Here is a 9,380-nt window from a genome sequence, read left to right on the forward strand (position 1 = left end):
CAATTCCCCAGAACCAGGACAGCAGGGCTGGCCCAGGTTGAACGTGCTTGGAAAGCTTTACACCCCCCTCCCTTCCTCTACCCTTCCTCTATCTATCTTCTATCCCTTCCTCCTATCAGTCATCAGGGGTGTGCTAACTTTATCTTTGCCCTTTCTTGTTTGTTTCATTTTGGTTTGTTTTGCACCAGGGTCTCCTGTAATGGAGGCTGACCTCAAGCAGTCTTTGAAGTTGAAGCCCTGCTTTGAAGCCCTGATCCTCCAGCTTGTACTTCTGGAGCAGAAGGATGTGGAATACAGGTGTGTGCTAGTATGCCTGGTTTTGCTTTTTTATCTTCAAGATCACTGGAAGAGAAATATGTCTGAACATGAGGCACCTTGAATAGGAACACCAGGTACTGCCTTTCAGCCTCAGTTTCCTTGACTGCAAAATAAGAGATTATAATCTTTGCCTATGCACTAAAGAAAGCATGCTGTGATCTGAAATTCACAGCCCACAGTGCAATAAAGCACCAGGTATATCAGTAAAAACAACTGTAACTAATCTATTTAAATAAGAGTTGATTAAAAATTTAATCTGAGATTGAGAATCTGTTTTAAAAGAATGAATGTTCAGAATATTCCCAATACGGTCATGTCATTAACGAACACTTTTATATTTTTCTGACTTGGATCTAAGTCAGAACCCTCTCCCTTGGTTCTCTGCCCTAATGTTAGAAAAGGCCCAATGCCCCAAATCAGAATTAAAACACCTCTTACAATGCTTCCATTAGTTTTTGACTGAAAATTTTGAATGTTAGCAGAGGAAGAAGGAAACCATCTTCCTAAATAGCTTTCTAATCATTATTGGAAACTCCTTAAAAGGAGTTTTACATTGAGCTATGTAACAACTCAGGCTGGCAACTGTGCCCATTTCAGAGATAGTTTTCTCAACTAAAACATTAGAGCAGTGCTTGATGCATCATAAAACAATCTGATTTTCAGTGGATTATATTAATGTACAACCTGGCCAAAAAGCTAACAAATTTTAATACTAACTGTGAATAGTTTTCTCCATTGATCTAGTCTATAATTTTGAAGCTGACTGAGATAGATGTGTTTTATATATAATTAGGAATCAGCTGAGAATGAGTGAAGAAAAACCTAAACACATGTAGAAGGGAAAAAGAGAGGGTAGAGGGTGAGGGAGAGATAGAGAAAGAGAATGAGAGAGAGACAGATAGACAAATGAGGGGGGAATTTGAGGATTTAGAAGCATAATGGATAAAGACAAAGTTTGCCCACATATAAGAGACAAATATGCAGTGAAGATTTTGTGAAAAGTGATAATGGTGTCAATCATGATACGGTGAAAGCAGAGGCTTAGAGAAGAGAGGTTTGGGGTTTGTTTCCCCCTAGAAAGCAAAAAAGTTCTTTCATCATTCTTATTCTCCCCAAAAAGGAGAGAAAACACATGCAAAGAGCCTCCTGAGCACTGCAAAGGCACTGGCTCCTGAGCACGGAAGCCTGGTGCTTAGCCATGTCTCCAGCCTGTGGAACATACCTTTGGAGATCAGGCTCAGCAAGCCCTAAGCCTCACAAGCAAACACCAGCAAAGGTGCTTCTGAGGGAAATTTCACAGCCCCACGGAGGAACATGGAAGAGTAGTCAGGTGTGCTCAGGGCAGCAGCTGCAGTGAAGAGAAGCTCTGGGTTAGTCCCTGGCAAGGTGAGCCTTCAGGGTTGTATTTGAACCTTTTGGGTTTGGAGAGTTCTTGTTTTCAATAATCTGTCACTGGGCTTCAGTTTTAACAGTTCTCAGTGTGTGAGGGAGAAAAAAAAGTCCTCTGTTGAATCTTAATCCTTGAGGTACAACTCTCTCCCTCCACAATTACTACATAAGTTTGTTCCAGAAGCTGTTTCAGACTTAATTAGAATTTAATGACTTAGGTAACAAACTGTAGAAATGATCCTTGGAGCCACAGTCTTGAGTTTAATTAGTTAACAGAAGGATGTGCACTTAGGGTGTGCACAGCAGCCAGGTTCTGTGCATCCAGTTGCCTGTCTCCAGTCCTCTCTTTGCCTTCACTGAATCCCACAGCTGTGAATCAGAAGGGGACCCACAGTGTAGGCACAGAAAAAGCAATGTCCTGTTCTTTCCCTTGACCTGTTTTATCCACCAAGGATGACAAAACCATCCATCTCTGGAGATTCCACATTCTGAGCAAGTCTCAGTCAGTTAGGAGAGAGAAGTTCTCCTTGCTGTAGGCACATTGATGGTTCAAGGTCTCTGAAAGAGATTGTTTCCTTTTTTGTCCATTAAACAGCAGCCGAACCCCCAGGCTCAATGGAACTTATGTAAAAGACTAATCCTGTCCTACAACAACTGTCTGTAGATATGAGAAAGTTATTGACTGATTTATTGGTGGAGACAGGGAATTTACACAGAGAGCCAAATTACCAATTGAATTTAGGATAAATTGTGCTTTACAAAATAATGTGCCCCTTACTTGATACTGAGGTGTTTTTTTGTTTGTTTGTTTGTTTGTTTTATGGATTTCTGCTATTTTATGTCTTACGAGAAACGGCAAAGAATCTAAGGCATGCCACAGGGTTGTTGTGAAGCAGAAGGTTACAGCTTGACAGTCCAGAATGGTTTGTTATGGCCAAATCTGGTGGCAGATCACAGTTCCAAGTGCCATGCTCGCGTGCTCTGAACCAAGGCTCTTTGGATTTATTCCAGGGCTGCTGTAGACGAAGTGAGCAAGGTGAGGATCAAGGTGAGCCTGCAGCCTCTTGTCCTGTCAGAAACTCAGGACATGTCCAGAAGCTCAGAGAGATATCAACATTGGAGCTGTTCCCCATAAGACCACCATTGGGACAACTGCTGAGGTCTGAGTATGTTCTGCTTAGTGAATAACAGTATGGAGATCAACACTTAATTTCCTGACCCTTTCAGCTCTTTTGTGGTTTATGTAAGGGGATGTTTAATTTTTGTAAGTCAACACTGAAGAGTTTAGAAGGAATAAGTGAGCGCCTCTGCAGGCTGTTGGGCGTGGAGCAATACATGAGGTGTTAGTGGTTGTTTTAAAATTGTGTTGCAGTTTCTCTCTTATCCCTGTAAGCACCCAAATAATTGAGACTGGACTATCATATTTATTTGACAAGCTTTATGACATAAGACCTGAGTAGTATTTATCTATTTTAACCCTCTAAGGTAATCTTGCTTCCTCCCAGCTGAAATCCTGAGATACTTGCTTTTAAGGCTTTCTCTGCTCCAGCAGCTCTCTCCTGGACCTCTCCTCATGGCTGAATCCCCACTTCTTCTCTCCTCCTCCCCTGGCTGGCAGGAAGTCTGGCCTTTTCTCTTCCTACTCCGTCATCAGCTGTCAAGCCTCTTTACTGACATATCAGAGAACAGTTGTGGAGCAAAGTCTAGGCATGAGATTTTTTTCAGAACAAGGATTACAACCAGATATGGGGAGCACAGAAATCAGCATTTGAATCTTTACATAGTACAATAACATGCCTCCAATAAAGAACTGTGTTCACAAACCACTGTAGATCAGAGAGCACTCATGGGTCCATTAAAGAATCTGAAGCAGGGAAGAGGAGAAAAAATTGAAGCTTCTGCACAGAGAAAAGATTGCTGGTTGAGATCAGAATCCCTGAGAGGTCAGGAACTGTGTGGGGACCATAGGAAACTGAAAGACAGACGGAGGCTTTCTGTGGAGTTCAGGGAAGAACTTTCCATGCAGCCTGTGGTTTGTGCTTTCTCCACAAGGAGGTCCTGGGACTGATAGTGGCAGCTTGGAACATGCTAAGGAGACAGGTGGTGCAGATGGAAAGGCCCCGGGCCACTCTTGCCAGATAAACCACAGTTTTACAACCCGCATCACCTAGAAGGTTTTTGAAATGAAGTTCTGTGGCTACATGTCTGACCCCTGAGGTACAAATAATGATTGCATTTGAAAGGGCCAGATGAGTGAAGATAAGGTCTATAAGTTTTTTTCTCAGAACCCATGATAAATGTGTGCACATGTATTGCAAATGTAAAGATGTTTCCAAAAATTCCAAGTCCAATAAGCAAAAGGAAGATTATTCTGTGGATGAGGTCACTCCAAACCATCTTTTGACTTCATGGTGAGAACTAGGGACGTGCATGTTGAGAAACACAGATGAGTGAAGCTGACATCATCTCCATGGATTGTCTGTGTATTCAACGGGAAGTTTCAGAATCATGAAAACGGACATGATTGTTTTCTAGCAGGCACCTGATTGCATTCTTTGCTTTTATTCTTTTAACTTTCTTATTTTCAATGACAAGGGTGATGATGGTGATATTTTAGACACAAACCCCATGCTAACGCATCTACTTGCCTTTCAAAACAAGTCTTTTTTCTTCTCTCTCTCTCTTTTTAGATTTTTTTTTCTCTCTCTCTTTTTAAGATTTATTTATTTATTATGTATACAGTGTTCTGCCTGCATGTATACCTGCAGGCCAGAAGAGGGCACCATACCTCATTATAGATGGTTGTGATCCACCATGTGGTTGCTCAAAATTGAATTCAGGAGAGAGAGAGAGAGAGAGAGAGAGAGAGAGAGAGAGAGAGAGAGAGAGCTGTGAACAGGACCTAGGTGGCCTCAGACTTACAGAGATCAAATACCTCTGCTTCCTGAGGGCTGGGATTAAAGGAGTGTGTCACCACCACCACCCCCAAATAAATCTTTGTTGTTGTGCATCAGCTCTAAAATCTATATTGTAATGGTGAAAATTATATCTAGAGGATAAATTTCTGTGCTGGAAAGTCTTATGTTATAGCCCAATAAGATCGTCAGTCAACACTGAGAAGAAAAATCCCCAGAACCTGCTGATGACAGTGCTGAAAACTTTATTATGGCCAGGCAGCACTTGTCTATGGAGAGGATGTGCACCCACCAAAGCACTCCGTATTCCCTTACATGGTATTTGTTGCTAAGCAGGTAAGAGCAAGCTAACAAGTTACAAGTGCCAAAGAAAATTAGCTTGAACTATAGCACAAATTAAATAAGCAACAAACAGACATGGGTTTTAGGTGTGACACAGTTTGAACAATTTCTTTGAACAGATGTTATCTCCTTCCTGTTATCACACCTTCCTTACAGCACACTGAACCTAGGTACACAACAAGTAAACTTGAGGCAAGTTTTTTCACTTGGGGAAAGACTTCTTTTTCTCAGACATATTACTTGTAAAAAACAAGATTGTAAAAATAAAGCATATGAGAAAGAAACTTATGAAAAAAACATTCAGATAATCTTTGTCTAGTTTTTTTTATTATTAATTATACTTTATTCATTTTGTATCCCCCCCATAAGTCCCTCCCTCCTCCCCTCCCGACCCACCCTTCCTTCTCTTTCTGCATGCATGCCCCTCCCCAAGTCCACTGACAGGGAAGGTCCTCCTCTCCTTCCTTCTTATCTTAGTCTATCAGATCACATCAGGAATGGCTGCATTGTCTTCTTCTGTGGCCTGGTAAGGTTGCTCCCCCCTCAGGGGAAGTGATCAAAGAGCAAGCCAATCAGATTGTGTCAGAGGCAGTCCCTCTTCACATTACTGTGTAACCCGCTTAGACACTGAACTGCCATGGGCTACATCTGTGCAGGGGTTCTAGGTTATCTCCATGAATAGTCCTTGGTTGGAGTATGAATCTCTGGGAAGTTCCCTGTGTTCAAATTTTCTTGTTCTGTTGCTCTCGCTGTGGAGTTCCTGTCCTCTCCAGCTCTTGCTATTTCCCACTTATTACATAAAATTCCATTCACTCTGCCCGACAGTTGGCCATCAGGCTGAACATCTGCTTTGATAGTCTGCAGGGCAGAGGCTTTCAGAGGCCCTCTGTGGCAGGTTCTTAGGTTGTTTCCTGTTTTCTTCTTCTGATTTCCATCCTCCTTGCCTTTCAGGATGGGGATTGACCGTTTTAGTTAGGGTCCTCTCTTTTGCTTAGTTTGTTTAGATGTACAAATTTTAGTGGGTTTATCCTATGTTGTATGTTTATATGAGTGAGTATATGCCATGTGTGTCTTTTTTGCTTCTGGGACAACTCACTCAGGATGATCCTTTCCAGGTCCCACCATTTACCTGCAAATTTCATGATTTCCTTATTTTTCATTGCTGAGTAATACTCCATTGTGTACATGTACCACAACTTCTGCATGCATTCTTCAGTTGAGGGGCATCTGGGCTGTTTCCAGCTTCTGGCTATTACAAATAAAGCTGCTACAAACATGGCTGAGCAAATGTCCTTTTTGGGTACTTGAGCCTCTTTTGGATATATGCCTAGGAGTGGTATGGCTGGATCTTGAGGAAGTGCTATTCCTAGTTGTCTGAGAAAGCACCAGATTGATTTCCAGAGTGGTTGTACAAGTTTACATTCCCACCACAGTAGAGAAGGGTTCCCCTTTCTCCACAACCTCTCCAGCATGTGTTGTTACTTGAGTCTTTGATCATGACCATTCTGATGGGTGTAAGGTGAAATCTCAGGGTTGTTTTGATTTGCATTTCCCTAAAGGCTAATGAGGTTGAGCATTTCTTTAAATGCTTCTCTGCCATTCGATATTGCTCTACAGAGAATTCTCTGTTTAGCTCTGTTCCCCATTTTTTAAGTGGATTACTTGGTTTGCTGCTTTTCAGCTTCTTTAGTTCTTTATATATACTGGATATGAGTCCTCTGTCAGATAAAGGGTTGGTGAAGATTCTTTCCCAATCTGTAGGCAGTCGCTTTGTTTTGATGACAGTATCCTTTGCTTTACAGAAGCTTTTCAGTTTCATGAGGTCCCATTTATTGATTGTTGCTCTCAGAGCCTGTGCTGTTGGTGTTCTGTTCAGGAAGTTCTATCCTGTACCAATGAGTTCTAGGGTATTCCCCACTTCTGTGGGAATTTAATTTACCTATTTAATTCCAAGGTATTCCCCTTGATCTCCTTCAACTGTCTTATTGCTCTAGCAAGGACTTCCACCTCTATGTTGAAGAGATATGGAAAGAGTGGGCAGCCTTGTCTTGTCCCTGATTTCAGTGGAATTGCTTTAAGTTTCTCTCCGTTTAGTTTGATGTTGGCTATAGGCTTGCTTTATTCTACCCGATTTAAAGTGTCTGGTTTTATGTTGAGGTCTTTGATCCACTTGGACTTCAGTTTTGTGCAGGGTGATAAGTATGGATCTATTTGCATTTTTCTACATGTAGACATCCAGTTGGACCAGCACCATTTGTTGAAGATGCTATCTTTTTTCCATTGTATAGTTTTGGCATCTTTGTCAAAAGTCAGGTGTCCATAAGTGTGTGGGTTTATTTCTGGGTCTTCTGTTCAGTTCCATTGATCCACCATTCTGTTTCTATAGTATAGTCCCTGGATGGCTGGTGTTTTTTCAGGAGTTACTCACCTCAGGGATATAGACCTGAGTGGTAACTGTGGTCTTTGTTAGTCGAGAGGGTTCTCCTCTCACCCAGGGAAGTCCTGAGGGCAGCTGCCCTGTTTCTGGGTTTCTTGTTGTAAATTTAATGATCAGCTGCTGTGACCCAGTTGGACATCTGGCGTGCAGCAACTGTTTGTGCCTGTGTCTGGAGCACAGCTGAGTGATGGCGGCTCGGTCCTGCCTGTCTGCAAGAGTTTTTCCAGGGAAGGATTGGGTGATTTAAGTCAGTACAGTTTTCTTCTTTCCCTGTGGATTCTCTGGAGACAGGGACTCCCAGTCTCTTTTTTGCCCTGGGACGCACGCTCAGTCTCCACCAGCTGGCTGGCGCACAGAAACTGCCTGTGTTTGCCTTTCTGGCCTTTGGGAGCCTGGTTGTCAGCCTAAACTGGGTAATTTTCCCGATACCTTTTCGAGGTGGGGGTGTTGGCTCAGTGCTCTGAGATAAGACCAGCCGTTTCCCTCCCTGTGGGTTTACACCAGACAGTGAAACTAATTTGCTGGTGCCCTGGTGCCCACAGTTCTATCTGAGGCGGCGAATCAGGCGCACAGGCAGGGCTCTGTGCCAGAGCCTGGGTCCCCGGGGCTCTGGCTCCGGGATGGCTCCTGAGGCGCCCGTGGAACCTGAGTCTTTTCCAGGGGATGTCTGGGTGATCTAAGGTCGGTCCCAATATTTTCCCGCACCGTGGGGTTATCTCTCGACTGAAAATTCCAGTCTCTGATAGAGTTGTGCGCACGGTTCAGTCTGGGATAGTGACCAGAGACACTGGGGTGTAGTTTTGGCTGGGGCTGACGGCCAAGCGTCTGGTGGAACTGGGATCTCTTCCACGGTTTAGCCGGGTGAGTTAAAAGCTGGTTGAATCCCCCACCGTGGGGTATCCTCTCACCTAGGAAACACAATCACTGTGTTTTATGGCCGTGAGTTCTGATTGCTGGTCACTGTGCTGATCCTGCTGTGGTGCTGGTCAGAATGAGAGTTCGACTGGTGCTGCCATCTTGCCCTGCCTCTCCTTTGTCTAGTGTTTTTGGAACATATCTGAGGAAACAAAATGGAAAATGTATGCTTTATGATTTTAACTGAAAAAAATACAGAGAGACTTGAGCTACTAGGGACCATCTTCTTAACAGGAATTTGATGGTCATCTCCTTCATTTTGCTGAGGCCACATCTCTGTCCTCAGGGTCTTTGAATCCACAGGAGCTGGATTCTGGTAGGTGAGCCCTAGGGCTTTGAACATCTTTGTCCCTGTGTTCAGGATCTGCTCTCATCACAGAGCTTTGTGGTGGCCTTTGCAGGAGGCTACCTCAGTGAGTGCTACAGCTAGAAACTTTATCAAGGATTCCTAGCCAACTCACTTTCTTCAGCTTCTTCTGTGTCCTGCTTTATGATTATGGCAGCATCAACATGTTTTAGAAAAGTTAATTTACCTGATTTTGTTGAATTTCTAGGTTCCAATAGGTCAGCTTCTGCTTTTTTTTTTTTTAGTTGTATTGCTTTGTCTCATATGGATTGGATTTGAAAGACAACAATCGTTTTTTAATCTACCCTGAAAATAACAATATCTTCATACATGCTATACAATGCATGAAAATAATAAAATGCTGGAAATGCAGAACAAAAAATGTTTTTCAAATGATTGGTTATCTGAAAGAGGATTCAGAAAACAGAATGAAAGAGAGAGGTAAAGGCCTGGAGGGTAGAGGAACTCCACAAGGAGAGCACAGAATCAAAGAATCTGGGCCCAGGAGTCTTTTCTGAGACTGATGCTCCAACCAAGGACCATGCATGCAGATGACCTAGAACGCCTGCACAAGTGTAGCCCACAGCAGCTCAGTCTCCAAGTGGAATTTCCTAGTAAGGAGAACAGGGGCTGTCTCTGGCATGAACTCAGTGGCTGGTTCTTTGATCACCTCCCTCTGATGGGGTGCAGCCTTACTAGTCCACAGAAGAAGACAATG

The sequence above is a fragment of the Meriones unguiculatus genome, chromosome 19, assembly GCF_030254825.1.
Source record: "Meriones unguiculatus strain TT.TT164.6M chromosome 19, Bangor_MerUng_6.1, whole genome shotgun sequence".
Lineage (NCBI taxonomy): Eukaryota > Metazoa > Chordata > Mammalia > Rodentia > Muridae > Meriones > Meriones unguiculatus.